General features: G+C 39.8%; 1 long non-coding RNA gene across 3 annotated transcripts; it reads left to right on the top strand.

Annotated features, from left to right (window-relative positions):
* The first annotated feature begins 580 nt into the window (after positions 1-580).
* LOC138101549 (uncharacterized) lies at positions 581-19,380 on the top strand. 3 transcript variants are annotated; one of them, XR_011147185.1, is made up of 6 exons: positions 581-2,023; positions 2,434-2,594; positions 11,042-11,104; positions 12,749-12,868; positions 14,332-14,440; positions 17,247-19,380. It is a non-coding gene; the product is annotated as an uncharacterized lncRNA (long non-coding RNA). The 3 variants fall into 3 exon arrangements; XR_011147187.1 differs by lacking the exons at positions 581-2,023; positions 2,434-2,594 and adding an exon at positions 4,384-4,451; XR_011147186.1 differs by lacking the exons at positions 581-2,023; positions 2,434-2,594 and adding an exon at positions 4,704-5,937.
* The last annotated feature ends 407 nt before the right edge of the window (positions 19,381-19,787 follow it).

Genomic DNA, 19,787 nt, shown 5'->3' with positions numbered 1-19,787 from the left:
TGTTTTCCTTACGATGCAGTGAAAGAAATGATTGTACAAGGCATCAGGCAGGGTTCATTCCCACTTGGGCATTTCAGTCATGAGGCAGCATTTTCCCTCACTGTTGTAGCTGTTCTAGGTGGGTTTTTTTTTACTGAGAAATTCTAGAACTGTTAAACAACAGATGACAAATGTCCATTTGGGATGGTCTCTTCAGAGATCATTCCTTTCAAATAAGGAAACTGGAAGTAGACAGCAGTCTCAGTCATCGTCCTTCATGTATGTGGAGAAGAATCAAATCCACATATTTTTGCAATTGACACTCTTGCAGAGGCCCATGCTTTGCATGGCTTTAAGTGCTGAAAGTGCTTTAGAGCATTTGCACAAGCATGTAATTTATCCTTAGATCAAATTCCTGTGACTGCAGAGGAGAAGGAATTTTTCCTCATATTCTGTATGCTAGTTACTTGTGTTCTGCAGGTGAGGACTGAGGTTTTTATAGTACCATGTTAACCATAAGCTGCTTCCAAAGTGGTCTTGCTGGCAATTAATAAACATCTTTTAAAGTGTTACTGGTTTAGAAAACAAATCCTGACATCTTTGCCTTCACGAAAGGTATGTGGGAAAGGACAGTGCTGGTGTATAGTAATGTAATGCTCAGCATCAGATAAAATTTTTCAGTGTGAAGCAAGATTTTTTCCCAAAGTACTGCCAAATAAATCTCACCTAGGGGAATAGGAGCTGCAATGCATGACAATTTGTTTTCAGATTGTACCATAACAACATCCTGCACTGAGCCAGACAAAAGTACACAAACTTAAGTAGAAGTGACTGAGCCAAAAAATAATTGTCATAATTATATACCAGGTAGTCAGATTAATAATGATAAAATATTTTTCTCCCATGGTTCTGTTCATTAGCCAGGACTAGAACTTAATCTTTTCTTGCCTGTCACTTGGTTTGTGTAAGACCTTGGAGAAAAATGTTTGGGTGGGGTTTTTTTCCCTTTATTTAATTCAGGACTTTTTTCTCCAAAACACTGGCCCGAATTTTCATCATGATCAGGATATGCCAATAACTTGTGCGGTAAGTCTGGGTTTTCTAGCAGGAATGCTACATTGTCCATCCAGTGCCAGGAAGGTGGAAATACCCTTAATTTTATCTTCCCATTAAATACAGGATTTGCCTTTCTGTCTGAAGATTTCCAAATAGTTTAGCTTGGAGAGTTGGCTTGTGGAAGAACTGATTCACATGTTTATTTTCTTTTCCCCAAAGTAATGACTACCCAACAAGACTTAAATATTCTTGTGCTCTTTTCTATATGTTGTTTGTGTCCTCGTCCAGAATTACGTCCACAGAGTATTCATTAGGCAAAATGCTACAGAATTTTTATTTTACAGCTTTTTTAGCTTTTTTGCAACAGTATAGGTTCTTTCATTAGTTTCATAGAGCTTTTTTTTTTTTTTCTTAATTACCTACAGTCCTACATGCAGTTCTGGGGCACCCAGTTCAAGAAAGACATGGACCTTGGAAGGAAGAGCCCTGAAAATGATCAGAGGGCTGTAACACCTTCCGTATGAAGACAGGCTGAGAGGTTTGGGGTTGTTCAGCCTGGAGAAAAGAAAGCTCTGAGGAGACCTTATTGCAACTTTTCAATATATAAAAGGGGCTTGTGAAAAAGATGTAAAAAAGGAAAAAAGGACTTTTTAACCAAAGCCTTTAGGGACAGGACAAGGGGCAATAGTTTTGAACTAAAAGAGAGTGGATAGAAACTGGATAGAAGAAAGACATTTTTTATGATGAGAATGGTGAGAAACTGGTACAGGTTGCCCGGAGAAGTTGCAGATGCCCCATCCCTGGAAGCGTTCAAGGCTGTGTTAGGTGGGACTTTGAGCGAGCTGGTCCAGTGAAAGATGTTCCTCCTCATAGTGAGGGAGTTGAACTGGATGATCTTCAAATGTTCCTACCCACTGTTTCCTGCTCCTAATTATTCTTGGCTGGCATTGACCTTCTTCGCTGCTTTATATCTGGAGCACCAAATACGGTGAGGTATTGATCCTTGATCATGTGTATCCATGAGTATGGTGATATAAACAGAATTCGTTTTCTTGGGATGAAGGAAAGATATAGCACACATCTTGCAAAGATATGTCTTTCTTGGTTTCTAATTTCTGTTGAATTTCTCATTCCTTTATGCCATACAGATAATTTGTTAAGAAAATTTTATATAGAAAAATATTTTGTGCAAGTAAATATTGCCCAATTTGGAAGTAAGAAAAACCCCAGAGAACCCGAAGTTAACAGGAATTGTATTATAACTCTGGAAAGACATGCTCCAAGACTGCACTCATTTCCCTGGTACACTCCATGCTGGTTGCATGTATTTATAATAAAGACACTGATGAGTCATATATAAACATTTTGATTATAAAGATTTTCTTCGTTTTCCCACAGACTTGCTGCTTTCAAACAGCTGCATCCCATTCCTGGGCTCAACAGAGGGGTTTGATTTTCGAACCTTGCTGCCGGATGAGGAGAGGGGCCGGCTACTAGTCGGGGCAAAGGACCACATCTTCCTGCTCAACTTGGTTGATGTAAACAAAAATGTAAAAAAGGTCAGTGCCTTTTCCACGGAGTTTATCTCCTAAGTTAAATTTTGTTAAATTCTTTTTGTTTGGTTGGTTTTGTGTTTTTCTTTCTTTCTTTCTTCTCTGGGTAACTGCAGATTCGTTGTGCAATGAAATTTACCAAGATTTGATCATCTCACCTGCCGTAGTTATACGGATTATCTTTAATCAATTGAGTTTCTTGTGCTGATTGATGTCCTTTGTGACTGATGACCTGCAAGAGATCAGCTGTGTGGAAGAGCCCTGCAGTGCATGAAAATAGCGTCAAAATATCAGCAGACAGGAAAAATGCAGCTCAGAGTGTTCACTTCTCAATTCCTCTGGTCATGGTTACCCTCCTCATTTCAAAGCATTTGGAAGGAAATAACTGAAGACAGCTCTTTCATTGCTTCCTGGCATCCCTGGGATTACTTTACTCTAATACTGAACAGAGCAGAGGCAATTTGGATGGTTTAAATCATAGTAAAATAAAAGTGGCAATTTTAACATTTTGGTTAATATCTAGAATGACTAGTTTTAGGAAAAGCTTCCACTGGGATCTCCTGTAGTCCCTTGCCTGTGCCCGGTGACAGTGTGTTAACTTGAGATAATAAGATGACAATTTAGCCTTCGATATTTCTAGCAGACATGGTGAACTGGAGCTTTTGTAAGCACAGTTGACTGCTATGAGTGGAAACCAGATGCTTGCAACAGGAACACATGAAAGCTGGTTTCCTGCTTGTCCCAGATAGGAAGAAAATCTGAATTCTCAGCTGTGTTTGGTATTTTCTCTAGGCACCAGAGGGTGGTTTTAAATTGCTACGTACTGCTGCCAGCTCTGAAGAGGTAACTGACCCTGAATTAATGTGATTGCAGGCAGGAGCTGAACAGGTGGAACAAGAGACTATTTTGCCCTCACGTTTGAGAGCAACGCTTGCTGTCATTGTATAGAAGAGATACAGTACCAGTCTGAATATCTTGTTCCTTATCTGGACTTCAGCAATGCTGCACATGGCAGTTTCTGTAAAACTCAGATTCTGGGTATTTCAGGAAATTTCTTCCTGGCATGCTTTATCAAGCACTTACCTTGCTTCTGTCATCTCAGTAATTGATTCAAAATCCACTACCCCTCCCAGGATATTGCATTAATAACAGCACTACTCACAACTGCAAATTTTCAGACCACAAATTGATTTTTGGTGTAGGCTTTCTGTAGAAGACAAATTTTGTTTGTGTGAAAAGCAGACTTCTGTTTCTGTGGGCTTCTGCTTGCCTCCTGAGAGATGCTGAGTGCTGTCACCTCCCATTATGTTCAGTGGGGCTTTCTGAGCCCAGACCTTTCTGGAGGTGGCAGCACTCTGTGCGAGCCACCCCTCAGTCCAAGCTGGTGACATTTTCCCTTTGGCCAAACCAGCGCTGTTCATTACGGACCTTGTGCTTTCCAAGAAGAGCAGAACACAGATGGAGCCAGGAGCACTAATGTGCAGTCAGACAGTGCCATTTGGTATAGATGTGGTAGAGAAAAGACTTACTTTGTATTGGAAAGAAAATTTGGATTTCCTAAGATGAATAGAGAATGCATGCTTACGTATCTGTGGTAACCAGAAAGGAGGGAATAAAATTCCTAACCACTTGCGTATCTGGACTAAATATGTGTGCAGGTTCAAATACTTCTTTTAGTAGTAAAATAATAGTTTAACTATTCAGATAATATTTAACTTTTCACAAAAAAGCACTGAGGCAAAATATATTTAAAGGGGTAGGACTGACTGAGAAGCCTTGCAGAACGTCCTGGTGTGCTGATTTCCCAGGTCTCCATGGGCATTCAACAACTTTATAAATGTATCTTCTTGCTTAAATGCCCAGGTAACACAAGGCAATGTCACATGAGTGTTTCTCTTTAATTCCACTGTGCTTGGCTGGTTGAATCTTGCAGTGGAGGGAAGGGATGAGATGAAGGAAGTTGCGTGAGGAGCTGTGTATAAAATCTCAGCCCCTGAGGAGGAAGCTAAAGGATACTCTACAGTAGCAGTGAAGTGTCAGAAAGTAGCACTTGCCAGTGCTGTGTTTAGACTGAGCGTGGTCTGGGTTGGCACTGGGCCAGGCGGCTCACTTCCAGGCCTTCCCAGTGTGGGGAAACCACACATGTTGGGACTACAAGGGTCTGAAGTGTGTCCTTTGTACTCCTCTGGAGTACGAGTCATCTGGAAAAAATGATCTGCTTACATACAGCTACTAAAACGAGTAGAAATTGATTAGAATATTAAGTTTCTGCCGATAAATGATGTGTTCATTTGTGGACTTTGTGGAAGGAGTGTTAAAAGCACGCTGATGGGGCGAGAGAGGCATAACAGCTTTGAGACTGCAGTGCAAGATTGTGCATAGTTTGGGGTTTCCGTTCTTTAAAACAAAGCTGAACATGAACTTCTTACTTTGATAAAGCTCTCAATTTCAGATATTTGTTTTGTTAGGAGCTACTGATACCTCCAAAAGCTAAGTCAGGATCCCCAACAATTTATTCTCATGTGTAGATATAATTACTTGGCAAGATTATATTTTAGAGTCTAATGCTCTATATTAAGACATTTCTGGCAAAGAAGGATCCAAAGCATTGTATCCTGCTCCCTTCTCTAATGTATACATATATATAATTTAATAACTTCCTTTTTAAAACCTATTAATTTACCTAAATTAGTTAATTTGACTTCCATATATTAAGTTATAGCTTTATTTCCTGGTGTATTTTTCCTGATGAAATAAATCAGTAGTTCTGCTGGAGTCAGAATTTCTTAAATCATTGTAGTTTTTATGAAATGTATTGTGTAATAGGTTGAAAATTTCCTTAGCTGGCAGCTTGAAAAAAAATCTGTCTGGTTTCCAGTGCTTGTAAACCTCATTATAAAACAACAGCAAGTACCACAGTGTAATGAGCAAGTCCTCCAGAATGACAGATGAATGCAGAAAGCGAAAGTGATTATAGTCAATAAATATATAAAATATAGCAATGGATAATCTTCTTTCTGTAACAGGGATGTATTTTCTCTGAAGTTTTCCTGTACAGAAGCCATTAGCTCCTGTTGCAGGAATGGCATTATGAAGTGTCCCTGACAAATTCTGCAAGCTATTTGCAAACTGGAAAAATTGTGATTTCTTCCTGTGAGTAAAATAAAGATGGTCAGCAAAGGAAAGTAGTTCTACTGAAGGCCTCTGTGCCATTACCACCAGAAGTGCAGTGTAAAACGGAGAGATGTTTAATAGCATGAGAGGCTGGAAAGCTGGCAAAGAAATTCTATAGGAGCACCAACCTCTGGGATCCTGCTGGAAACATGACGTCAGTACATCGAAGTTTCTTGTGAGTTTGCAAAAGCCTTTTCTATTTTACTCCTTGCGCTAAATAAATACGAAATACAAAATGTTGTCAGCTGGGTAAACAGTGGGTAAATAGCTGCAAAGCAATGGTGCCCCTTTCTGTGGCTGTGCTAACAGTGCCCGCGGGGTTACACGTCAGCGCGATCATCACGGTGTGATCTGCAGCGCGACCCGCCCAGCTCCGCAGGAATAGGAATGCTGTCAAGGCCTGACAAGCTTTTGAAAAGCTGCCAACCTGCAGGAGCTGTGGGTGCTAGAAGACACAGCCCCATGTGGGCCAAATAGATAAACATGTCAGATCCCCAGCAGCAGCTTTGGAACAAGTTGTTTTCATCTGTCCCAGCGTGCACTGGCTCAGGGTCCCAAATCATCATCTGTTGTAAGCGGCCCTTTGGGATACTTCATGCAACTTCTTTAGGAATGTTGTTGCTGTGGAACAGATCCTTGTTACGCCGATGTTTCAGATTTGATTTTTGTTCAAATCTACAATCTATTATTTATATTTATTTATTAGCAGTTTATACCCATTTCCTCTGGCTGTTGATAATTCTGGTCTTCAGAGCCCTTTGATTATTCCTGCATAATTTAACTTCTTTTGTTTTAGTGATGCTTCCCAACCTTGTGTCATCTGCAGGGGTTGTTGGAGAGTTCTGGGTTTTTACCAAAGCTACTGAAGGGTGCATGAAATAGGATGAGCTCTGACACTGTTTCTTGGGGAACTGCACGAGTAACTTTGTACCTCAAGTTCTTTACTTATCAGACCATTTTTTTTTCTTGTACTAATGCCTGTTTTTGGCAGCTGAGCTAATCAGTTTCCGTGTGACAATGTAGTGAATACTTAAATGGAGCCCTGATGAAGAGCAGCTCTACCACCTTAATGTAATTCAGCTAGGTTATTTAAGAAAAGTACAATATTAGAGTGGGATAGTGGCTGTTTACCAAGTTCTGTTGTCTTCTCTGCCACACTCCGTTTTCATTGGAAACTTGTATTATTTCTTCCCTAACTAAAAACTTGTTCTGAAACCTTAAAAACAGATGAAAAAAGACCCAGTGGGCTTCTAAATTGTTTAGATAGCTTGTGATCTTCCTCTTTTGTATTGTGACAATAGATAGCATTTTCCACTCATTTTGTAAAGTTCTGCACCATCCTAGATTTAGTAGCCTAATTAGAAGTGATTCTTGAAAAAGCTGTACTTTCACACATTTTTTTGTAATCAGATTTCACTGTTTTATCTTTGAGCACCCCTTCTCCTGAAGATTTATAATCTTAAGTGTTAGGCTAGGAACAAAATCTGATAGAGAAAGATGCATACATAAAAATGAGTAAAATACCAGTATTATTAATTCATGACAGATGGCAGCTGAAATTTGGCTCTTAGTGGTGGATCCAGATATTATTTTTATATATACATACATACATACATATATATATATATATATATATATATATAGCATTCACATACCAATTTATTTATATATAAATAATGTATTAAAAAAAATTACTTCCTTTTTCATTCCTTTCTTATAGTAAAATGCATATTTGGAGGAAGGGAAAATGTTACTTTTAGAAATTCACTGCTCCTGATCTGGAAAAGACCTCTGTGGTTTTAAATGTTTTGTTTTAATCAGAAATCAATTTCCAGCTACCCTTTAAAGTGATACCTTATCTGTCCTACACTTATGTACTGCTTAATTTTGTACTCCTGGGAGGTTTTCTTTCTCTCTGATAGAAAAGAGTTTATTAACTTCCATTTATTAGGAGAATTTAATTTCTTTCCCATTCCTAAATTTAAGAAAATATTTGAAGAATGATTTAAAATTAATGGTGAGGTTGTTTTTTTTCTTTTAATTGGGCAATAGAAGATAAAATCTAGAAATCATGACAGTAGCTGACCTTTGGAATTTTGATATGGTTATTTTAAAAGGAAAATAAACCGAAGATTAAGAAAAGAAAAGAATCCTGTTTAAGTATACAGTTCACATATTCCAACTAGTTGCATTCTTGCCTTAAATTCAGTAACTCCACTTAGCTATTCTAAGATTTCTCCAGACATTTCAGATACATACAACTATAAAGTATATTAAGTATATAATTTGTACTGATTGTAACACAAAATTATTGTAACTTTACAAGTCAATGTTGTTGTCACCTTTAATATATAAGGCCTGGCTATCTGGGGGTTTTTTTCCATTCCTTGAGGTTTTTACTTATTGAGAAATTTGGGAATAAAAGAGAATTTGTTAATAAGATGTTACCATTGTGAATAAAGCATATAAATAGAAAAAAAAAAAAAAAAAAAAAAAGACCAACTTCAAAGCTTCAAACCATTTACAAGCTAAATGATTTTAAATCTGAAAGAAACTACAGGAGCCTCCAGTCTTACTTTTTTGGCATATTGTGAAACTAAGTAACACATTGGAATAAAATATAATGGTACAATTTAATTTCACCCCCTACAGAAAAGTCAGTACACATGTATAATGTTGCTTGTGCCAGTGTTTGAGGGAACCAGGCTTGTGGCACTGTTACACAGCATGTCCTGTAATAAAAAATGAAGTTCATGCTTTTTTGCTCAGCACATCAACTCATTATTTTATGCAATTTTTATGATGCAACTCATCAAATGATGCAATTTTCTTGATCTATTACGATTTAGAACTGACAGTTTCTGGGAATCTCTCATTTCTCATATGGTAAGCTAATAAATATCACTTTTACTCCCCCATATATAATTGCAAATTGATTTTCAAGTTAAATCACTTAGCTTCACTTTTCATTGTCTAATGTGGCCTTATATAATGCTAAATACTGAGGCTGTTGAGTAACTAGAGAGTAAAACAATTGATTTTTTAAATAATAATTGTCTGTGGTCAATTATCATAGAAGGGGGGATGTGTGTATTTCAGCCTTGTAGGACAAACACTGATTCCCATGAACGAATCTGTAGAAGATTTGAGGGTAACTCAAGTCCATTAACACTTCTGAAGCCTTGAAGCAGATGTCTCTGTTTTTAACTCCTCCAGTTCTTCTGTGTAGTTGGCAAGGACAGGTGGGCATTTTCAAAAGCCTACAAAGGGACATCTTGTCTACCTCATTGGATAACTAAACTTTGGCCAAAAATCTCCCAAACCCCTTGAAGACCTCGAGGCTTTCCTGTAAGTGATTCAGGGATCTTGGGCATAAAGTTTATGTACAAGAAAACTGAGGATCAGATCTCAGACAAATCTCCGTGGCCAAATGTATTTGGAGATCCATGATCTTACGTTCCTCTATCTGTTCCTTTTCATCAGCTTTTCTTCACGGGTCGCTTTTCATCAGCTTTTCTTCTTAAACTTCTCTGTGTTGCAGTGGAGACCAGACTGGACCTACCTTCAGCCCTTCATGATGTTTCCAGTACTTTCCTCTGTGCTTCCTGGCACTGTGCTCTGTGCCATCCACACATCCCTGGGATGGCTGATTGCATTTCCATACCTGGGTGCTTTGACCAGATCTTTCCGAGAAAATGCTCTGGGAAAGCAAATTTGTGCTCCAGTGCTGCAATGCTGTTACACTGTCTTATCTCTGACTCCATGTAAATATTGTTGCAGAGGGTTAAGGTTTAAGTAACTTAAACTACATTGTCTCTGCTAAGAGGTTTTTTATCAGGAAGGTAACGGAGTTCACTTGAGAGGAAATTAATTTCCTTGCAGAAATCCAATACATCCATTTTCACTGGGAAGGAAAGAGAAAGAAGTAAAATCCAGACTGTTTCCAGATTGAGAGAAACAGTGACTGTAGGTTTTGGAAAGTGATAAAGGTACTTGAGGGAGGCCACTTGCTTTTTGCTTTCCTTACCTGTGTGGGACTGAGCCTGGGTATGTCAAGCCACTTCCAGTAAGGTGCCAACAGCTGGGTGAAGGGGAATATGACAGCAGTCAACTCCTCTTGCATGCCACTGAGTTGTGCGTCCTTCCTTGATGTTGTTTTTATTTCTAGTGCATATTATAATAATTCTTCATTCCTATACATTTGCTATTTAAGATTTTGTAAAGCATGACTGGAGACTACTATAAAGCATTTGTGACTACTAATGACCTGCTGACTGGTGCCTGGGACTTCAGGCAATTTACTAATCAATATTTGCTTAAAAAGTAGTGTGATTTGTGGTGTTTTTATTACTAGTCATGAGAAATAACAATTGCTTTTTCTTGTCAAAATTAGAAGTACAAAATATCCATATTTAACACAGTGATTCGAGAAGAATCTGTATTTAGCTTCTATTTTAAATTTAATAGAATCAGATGTACTCAATCATATCCAGTTTTGACTGCTTAATTGAAATCAGTGAGGCAGAACCTGCACTGTTGTTCACTGACATTTCTTCACCATCACAATTTGGATTACAGTAACTGATAGTATGTTGTCATCTGGATTTATCTACATCAAAACCTATTTTGTAGAATTCTGCAGGGCAGATTAAAAAAGAAAGAGAAACAGTATCAATATATACTGGCAATTATCTAAGGTCCACAGTTCTTCTCTAAACTTCTGTGTCATTTTCTCAGTAAACTCAGTTAATGTTGATGTTTTTAAACCATGCACTGTTGATTCCTGCCAAATGTACTTTTTGTTCTACAAATTTCCCTCCAGCTGTCCTTAGTTTTTTGAACCTAATTATTTTCATTTGAAAATTGGCAGAAAGAGCTAAGTGTTTTTTTTATAACAGTTCTGCCAAGTCCACTGGACCAAATTCTTACAAATGTAATTTGCCTGGCTTTGCAATCAGTTTAGTTTCCAGATGATTTGGCTCATCATAACTTTGAGAGAAACACATAATGGTGACAAGGTGCCCCGGCCAGATTAACTGAATGCTTTTTAAAAGTACATGTAGCCAATGAAGAAATAAACAAGAATCAGGGGGGTTGATTTAAAGCCTCTTAACTTTTTGTAATGGGATCTTGTACTTGAAGTCATGTTCATTTCAATTTACATGCAAGGTCCTTCAACATGCATAAATCTGTTTTAACTGTTTATTCCTGGAATAATCTACAGTCACAGGACAGTGTATAATCTTCATCATCTTTGTCTTGTTTTAACTCTATTACAGATTTACTGGCCTGCAGCAAAAGAAAAGGTAGAATTATGCAAATTAGCTGGGAAAGATGCCCATGTAAGTATGATGTATGTTTTTTATTATGGCTGAGGATTATGCATATCTATGTATTTTTTATTAAATGCAAAAAATGCTTTAGTAAGCTCTTGTTACACTTCTTCTGAACTAATGTCCTAAGTGTTTTTTCTTAATTGAAAAACAAAGTTACATTTCTGTTGGTTTTTAAATATTAATACTTAAAAAAATTCAATCTTGCAGGCATCAATCATGATATGTTGTTCTTTTGTGTAATAAATGCAGCTGAGAGATGAATGGCGTTTCCTCAAAAATGTATACCAGGCAGTATTTCCCTGGAATCCTCTTTTCTCACATTAAAATGCTTCTTTTTTTCTTGGGTGTATCCTGAATTTAACTTCATTATAATTCATTAAAGAAACAGTAGTAGAGCAGTGTACAAATCAACTTAATTTGCAGACAGCTGCAGTTGGGGTTTAAAAAAAAATCTCAGACTCAATGGCTTTTGCCAGAAACCACAAATCTTCTTTAGGAAGTATATTTAAGGTACATACGTGTACACAATACAACTTTTATATGTTTTGTGCAGCACAGATTACGTCATGTGTCTAGAGCCCACTCTAAATGTAAACATTTCCTGGCTGTAAAATAAAATTTCTTCCTTTTCTCTCCAAAAAAAATCTCCAGCATGTCGGTTACCAAGGTATCTTCCAGCTCAAAATGCTCTCAGCTCTCTGCCTGAAGAGTTTAGCTTTTTATTCTAACTTGTTACTACCCTTACCTTTACAGCAGTCAGAACCTAAACAATGCTGAGCATTGGAAATATTCTGATACTGGTGCATGTGGAAGATTTGTGCTGGTCTATTTCTACACTAAGAGAAAAAGGAGAAGGTCCTGAGAGGGAAATAGTTGTTTCGGACTCTCACTTAGATGCAGGGTGATGGCTTGAACATATGAACAAATCCTGTGTGTTCCCTCTGAAGTATGTTATGTGTTTTTGTGTTCATTTCGTTCTGGGCAAGGCTAAATCAAGGCTTTTCCCCCAGCCCCATGTATCATCCTTGCAAGCATGCCTGTGCTACTTACCAACAACAACAACATGGAGCAAGCCCAGCTAGAGCCAGGATGTCCCACTGGACTCAGAAATGACCAAATAAAAGTCACCAGTAAGATGTGGTTGGTGCAGAGACAAAGCATGCCCTTGGAAGTGTGTTGAAGCCTTTCAGCCCACCGCAGTCGCTTTAATCATGTGATCTTTGGTATTAAAGCATGTGCAGTACCCTGAGCTGGGAGCAAAGGCAGGAAGACTGGTAGCCAGACAAACCCAGTGGCTCTGCGACCTCTGCCCAATTGTTGACGGGTGGTGTTTGCTACAACACTGGCTGAACAGATTCCCTCCAAACCGTGGTGTGAGCAGACAGTTTCTCGTGGCTGTAAGCATACAGCAGAATTAGGTTTGCAAGTCTGATTGATGAACTGCCTGGTAGATAGCCACTGTCAAGTTATAGTCCTAACAGGTTTGAACTACTTGTAAACAGTTTCTGCTACAGTAGTTCTGAGTTTAAATACACCAATGCTATGGCTGTAACTTATATAAGCTTATATGGCTGTAACTTATATTCTATGTATAATGTGAAAGAGAAGAATAAACATGAAAAGTAACCTTTATCTTTCTTTTCCCAACAGACAGAGTGTGCCAATTTTATCCGAGTTCTTCAGCCGTACAACTGGACCCATGTTTATGTCTGTGGCACAGGAGCGTTTCACCCTCTCTGTGGATACATTGAGCTTGGAACTCACAAAGAGGTAATTTAACTTTCTCACTAGTCTGACATGTCAAGGAATAGCCCTCATCTTGTGTAGCATTCATCATAGATTGGAAAATACTATGTGAGTGTGTAAAAAATGACCTGACAGCAGCTTGCATAAATAACAGGGTAAGTGGTGGATTCTGTGGGTCAGACGGGAACTCTTGTTCTCACATTTGCTATGTGCATATCGCTTTTGAACAAAGCACTTTTCCTCAGGCTTAATACACAAAGTTCTTCAGAATGACACTTCCATGTGATTAACTAAGTGAAGAGAACATCTGACCCAGATGTCTTCCTTTCTAGTAAGTCATTTCTGCACATACTTTCCTTGCGCACACACATTCAGAGTTCAAGATGAAACTTGTGGTTCTGTCTTTAATGTACATATACCGCAGAGGGTTTCCTGTGCCTTGTGCGTGAGAGTAATAAACACTTTGAAAAGGTTCTCTAAGCCTGAGTCCAGAGACAGCATCTCAGGACTTTGCAGTGTGTTGCAGTCTGGTCACCAAGCAGGTCTTGGATGTCCTCCATCACTAGTGGCATATTCCTGAGCTGAAGTTAGCAGCTGACTGGTCTTCATTTACTGGTGACAAAGAAATCACTATCCTAAGTGGTAAATGTTTGAGACCTAACCCCCACAACAGAAGAATTTTAGTGTTGTGTCAAGCAGCCACTTAGTACACAAGTCTCTTTTTAACTCCTATATGTATCACACCTTGGCTGTATTTATCCCACTGATACTGTTCTCAGACAATGTTGAGATGTGTGTGACCTGTCCCTCTGCTTGCCTGTGGTGCAGGCTTCCTATGCTGCTATAGAAATAGCTTTCTCTTTTCTTCAGGGCTTGGTGAAATTCTATAGGAATATAGGAAATGAGGTTTAAAGTTAATAAATGCAATAACCTGAAACAGAATAATAGAATTATAGAATGGTTTGGGTTGAAAGGGCCCTTAAAAATTATCTCGTTTCAACCTCCCTACCATGGACAGGGATGCCTTCCACTAGACCAGGTTGCTCAAAGCCCCATCTAGCCTGGCCTTGAACACTTCCAGGGATGGGGCATCCACAGCTTCTTTGGGCAATCTGTGCCGGGGCCTCACCACCTTCAAAGGAAACAATTTTCTTCCTGCTATCTTATCTAAACCTACCATATTTCATTAAAAGCCAGTCCCCCTTGTTCTATCACTGACACATGGAATCGAGGGAAGGTCCTCATGGAAAAAAAAGTGATTAAGCTTGCCCAGACTGAGACCCATAATTATGTACCCCCCAATCTGTGTGTTGGATGACCAACCCAGAGGGGCTGCCTATGCAACAGAAAACTGAAGCTATGAGAGATCTACTTGGTGGTGTTCTTTCCCTAATAAACCATTAATGCTCCTGGTATTGTCTGGTATATCCTGTATAATTTGGCTTACAATGAAATAATTTGTTGGCTTCTTTGCTTTGCTACTTTAGATATTCCGGTTGAAGCAACTGAAATTTTAGATCCCTTGTATCATGCTGGTTTCTTAGCTGAATGATCAAATACACAGCTGAATGGAACAGAACAGCTCTCAGCAAGAGTGTAAGTAAGGCTCTGGTTTACCTCTGGCTCATTAGCAAGATTCCTTATTCACTCTACCATTGCCCTACTTCATTTCAACTACTTCATTTGTGAAGGTTGTTTTCACCAGACCTTATGAAATTATGGATTTGGTCTGACTGTTCAGTCCGGCAGCCAGTCTAGACAAGGGGTCTGTCTCAGTTAGACAGGACCAATTACCTTAGAAAGGAAATGGAAGAAGAATCCTGGCATCGTGTTTCCTAATCCCCTCACTGTCTCCCAGTCCTGCCTCTCCCACATTCCTCCTGCTTGCTCAGCTGCAGTGGTAGGTTGGGCAGTGTTCAGCACTGCTCCTGCCTCTTCTGACAGAGAAGCTCTTCTACAGCCTCCTACTGAGTTATCAGCCTTGAATGGCATCAGGCATATTTTCCCTTTCCTTCTTGGAGCCCCAAACACCCTTCAGCCACCATCCTTCCACCACCTCTCCATATAAATGTGACAAGGCTGGAGGGTGCTGAGGATAGGCCCAGTGATGTGAATTTGACAGGCAGTTGAAAATGTCTCCTTGTAGGAACTGAAGCCAGGAGTCCTACAGGATAAGTCAAAGCACTTTTAGTGCAGATCCATTCTCTTAGTATTTTTTCATTCTTCCGTCCCTCCCCTTTTTAATTTGGTTTTTTTTTTTCAATTTAAATCTCTGGGTTATAAGAACAGATAATGAATGTCTGGTAATTAGCAACCTCTCCAGGAAGCTGTGGGATGCTTGGGAGAGCCAGGCCCTGAGATAGCCTCACGGAGGCTGTGAAACCAGGCAGTGCTCTGCTGACCTTTGAAAGCTGCTCGTGGATCTGCACAGTGCTCTCCTGGCCAATGCCAGAGCTGTGAAAACAGAGAGGAAAACAGTGTGGATCAGGTGACTCAAAACCACAGCAGACACTGCTTTTGAAGCAGCACAAATCCCCAACAGAATCACACAATTAAAGGGGATTAAAGTCCTTGTCTTGTTATTGCTCGAGTCGCTGCCAAAACTTCTCTTGGCTGGTGAAGAAGAGGCTTGGCCCGGTTGGTGCTGTTAGCCACAGCTCTCCAAGGGATGCTCTTTTCTTTGAAAGCTTTGCCCGAAGTGAAAGCAGGAGGTTAATTCTGTGTGAATGCTTGGTAGTGTCCATTAGTTTGTCGGGGTGAAGCCTGAAATACTTGATGTTGATCTGTAACTCCCTTGGTCCCCTGAGTATTGCTGGGCTTGCAGACAGCCTCTTCGCATGTGATAAGGCAAGGGTTCCCTGAGCAGCTCAGGGTTGCACATCCTAGAACTAAGGACAATTGGACACCAGCGTAGCATTGTAAGAAAAAAGAAAAAAAATCAGTTTAGTTCTGTCCTTGCTCTGCTCACTGTAGGAGCCTGAGAATTTGGTTTGCTGGATATTCCACAGGTTTGGGAAGGTAACGAGTTTTTTGCTGGTTGAATTCTGCTTTGTATGAGCTAGGACGGCTGGAGGAAATTGAATTTATGTTCACGGATTGGAATTGATTTTTCTTTTCTCTTAAGGAGCTTAATTATTCAATATCCTGGGCTTTTGTCTTCTGAGCCTAGAGAGTTTAGGAGGCACCTCAATAACATAGAAAGGTTTGGTCATTTATAATCTGATGTCCATTAAGGATGAATTGAATTAATGTGTTGTGAAGTCTAATCCTATGTGGCCATCTTTGGACATACTTGCTTGTCATTCGTACTCTCCAGGCGTCTTGCAAGTCAGAGGTATGGAAACAAATAATTAAAATCACTTCACCTATTTTTAATCGTTTAAACCATGGAGGTGTTTTGATTTTTTTTTTAAACTAGCTTCTAAAGTTTTTTCTCTACAATAGACATTAAATCCACATTGAATGGGTTTTTGAGTACTAGAGGGATTTTAAGTATCACAGTAGATAGGAAAGCATGGTGAATGAAAATATGTTAAAAGCCATTCTCTAGGCAATCTCCCTTCTCTTAATGGCAGGACAATTCTGAAGATCAAGTCTCTATACCTGCAGAGAGTTCACTTTACTCCTCTGAGCTATCAATTTGCCTTCAGCAGGACTCACAGTGGATTTCAGCTTAAGTGTGCTTTCAGGAAACCACTGAAAGGGGCAAGTAAAAGAGCCCTTGTTGGCAATTCTGAACTATAAGAAAGCTTCAAATGGATGCTTACAGGAATCGACTTGTTGATTACCCACTGAAAACATAGGGAATAATTTTTAAATAATTTATTTTCTTTATCTTCCTCTATGCCCTTGTTCTGTGGCCCAGGAATTAATCACACGGTATTTGGAAACGACAAGGAAAAATCTATTCTGATATCTCTTGTATCGTTAGCCTTGTTAAAAATAATAAGAGAGAGCATATGCTCTTTCATTTTAAAAGAGTCTGAACTGTGTCTGCTGTGAACATTATTCAGCAGTCCCTGGAGAAATTTCTGAGTCAGCCAGAATCCCTTCAGGGTCTCCTGTTGCAACACAGTCTATCAGCACTTTCCCAAATAGAAGCCAATGCCTTTTAAGTACAATCCAGCTTTTCACTGGAGTAGAAATGAACAATGCATCTCCTTTTTTTTGAAAATAATTGTATTTTTTTAAGATTTGTGTTTCCCTATAGAGTGACCAGGATACAGTAAAACACTGAATGAAAATATACAGATGTAAAACAGACACAGACTGTAAACATCAATGCTGCGATGACAGCTGCACGATCTAACACATCTTTACTTTGTACATTAGCAGAACAGGCTGTCTAAGTGAGTTTTTCTCTGTAGCCACACCAGGATAATGAATTTGTGTTTATTCTCAGGAAATGGTATTCCGTTTGGATACCCAGAACCTGGAGTCTGGCAGGTTGAAATGCCGTTCGATCCCCAGCAGCCGTTTGCTTCAGTGCTGGCAGGTAAGGAGCCACCAGAGCCGGGTGCTTCCCTCGGACCTGCGATGGCTCAGGATGCGAGCCCGGGGGCTCAGCAGATGTCACCGCTGGAGCTCCTCTGGCGCTGGTCGTGTTTCCAGTGCTGGTCTGTGCTCTCAGAGCTGGGGAAGCCTTCAGGCTGCAGACAGCACAGAGCTGGAAGGGCAGCCGTGCAAACAGAAGCATTAGAATGCCTGTAAAGCCTCTGTCAGCTGGACAGGAAGGCAGTTTCATCCTCACCCAGTCATTGCTCCTTTAAGAGGACAACAAAAAAACCTGCAGGGACAGGGAGTGATTGAAGCCCTTTTGGGCCTCTTTCTGCAATTATCAATATGTTCTGCCCTTTGAAGTCTGCTGACATGCACTATTTCCATAACTACGTTTCTGAGGTTTCTATTTACTCGAGTAGCCACTTCTGAAGCTGGGAGCCGAGGAACAGGACAGTGCGCTCTGCCTGCTGCGTGCATCGCAGCACTGTGTGGTCTGACATTTGGGGCCGAGGAATGTCAGCTTGAGTGATTTAAAACCACTCTAAGAGCTACTTTTGTCATGGTTTGGTTCATAGCTTTGGACAATTCTCATTTAACTTGTCTGTCAAGCATATGAATACAAGATGAGAGTGAAGCACCATGACGTTTTCATTTACAGCCAGAGAGCAGTGATGACAATGCTTTGAAGTATCGGTCACTCTGTGTTATAAAAAGAATATGACTAATGTTCAGTCTTTATTCTCAGATAATAAGATAGATGATTTGTGATTCTGACCCTACAGATGGGGCAGGACTTCCTTTATTAAAAACAATAGATTAAAGCCTGTGCTTATTCTTCTCAGAGACCCCTAGTACTCTTTAATGACTGTGAAGTCTATTTTTAAAATGGGAATCCAGAAACTTTAACTTTTTTTTTTTTTTAATGCAAGCAGTAGAACTCTGTGATTTATTGCAGCATTTCCTAATTTCAGTAGCATTCTAGTGCTTTGACTGTTCTATTAAATCTTGTGAAATGAAGAAGCTGCTCTCCTTTAGCTACCTAAGACATGAACTTTGCTACGTAACAATTTTTTGCTCTAGATAAAATTAAGGGTCAGGGTATTCTAGTATCCCTTTTTTGATTGTGCCTGGTGTCAAGTGCTTCACAATAATGTACAAGGAGCACTGTAAAGAGTTACAGGCCTGACCAGAGAATGTGTTTCTGCTCTATCTTTGGATGCTAACCTTATTCCCAAATGAACGAGGAGAGCAGTACAGTTCATGCATAAGATGCTGCCCTGGAGCTCAGGTGAGATCATTTCCCATCTCTGCCACTGATGAGCAGAGTAACCTTGGTGTGTCACTTCTCTCTGTCTACCGCCAAATGGCAGTAAAGATTACTTGTATCCTTCAGAGAACACTTTTTATTCAGTTATACATTTATGAGCTAAGTAATATCTAACTGTATTTTCACTCATATATGTAAGTTAATGCAGCTGAGTAATTTTCATTCTTTGTAGAAATAGGTCATCTGAGTACTACATGACATATCACTTCAAGTAAATCCCACAGATAAATTGGAAAAACTAGTCCTTTTGACTGAAGAATCACCTGCTGATCATCCATCCTCTATTACAAATTACCACTCACCAAAACTGTTCAGGACGTAGCAGGAACTTGGAATGAGAGATACCAAACACTGAGAGAAGTGCTGAAAGTGCCTTGTCAGCAGAGCCTAAGCAAGGATGGAGAATTTCTGTTGGCCCTTCAGATGCATCGATCACCGAGTGCCTGTCAGTTGGCAAACACCAATTACCCTGCCCATTCCTCATTATGACAAATACCTTTCAGAACGCACTATTGCCCAATAATCTGTCTTGTTGTACAGTGATAGTTTGTAATTAAACTTCTTGTTCCCTGGAGGGCCCTAGTTTTGGCTTCCTAAGAGAGAAAGTGCCATGTGATAGATGTATCGCTTTTTTTCACTTCAGACGAATGGAACAAATGTCCAGATTTGCCCGAATGACTGCCAAAATGCAATCTTTAAAAATTCAAAAGAAAACAAAAAAACTAGCAGTTTGTTTATTTGAAGGAATTCTGCCAGTATTTGGAAGCAACATAGATGCAAGAACAAATGGTTATTTAATTATTTTAAAGCACTAGTATTGTATTTATTGGCCTATTGTTTGTCCTAAATTCAGCTGTTTCCATGATGTTTAGTCTTCTTAATACAAAACGTAAATTCACAGTTAATATCCTGAGGATTTTTAAAACCCTGGGCTAGGGACGGGCACAGGGACAACGTAAGGGGGGGCTGGGCTACCGCTGGGCCCGCAGGGGCTGGAGGGGGCGGCGGGAACACCGGGGCTACCGGCGGAGCCGCCCCGCTGGGACAAGCGGTGGAGCCGCGGGCGCTGCCTGAGGGCCGGGACAGGCGGGACCTCGGGCTCAGGAGCGGCGCTGC

Source organism: Aphelocoma coerulescens, unplaced genomic scaffold, assembly GCF_041296385.1.
Source record: "Aphelocoma coerulescens isolate FSJ_1873_10779 unplaced genomic scaffold, UR_Acoe_1.0 HiC_scaffold_335, whole genome shotgun sequence".
NCBI lineage: Eukaryota > Metazoa > Chordata > Aves > Passeriformes > Corvidae > Aphelocoma > Aphelocoma coerulescens.
This window is presented reverse-complemented; position numbering and strand designations above follow the sequence as displayed.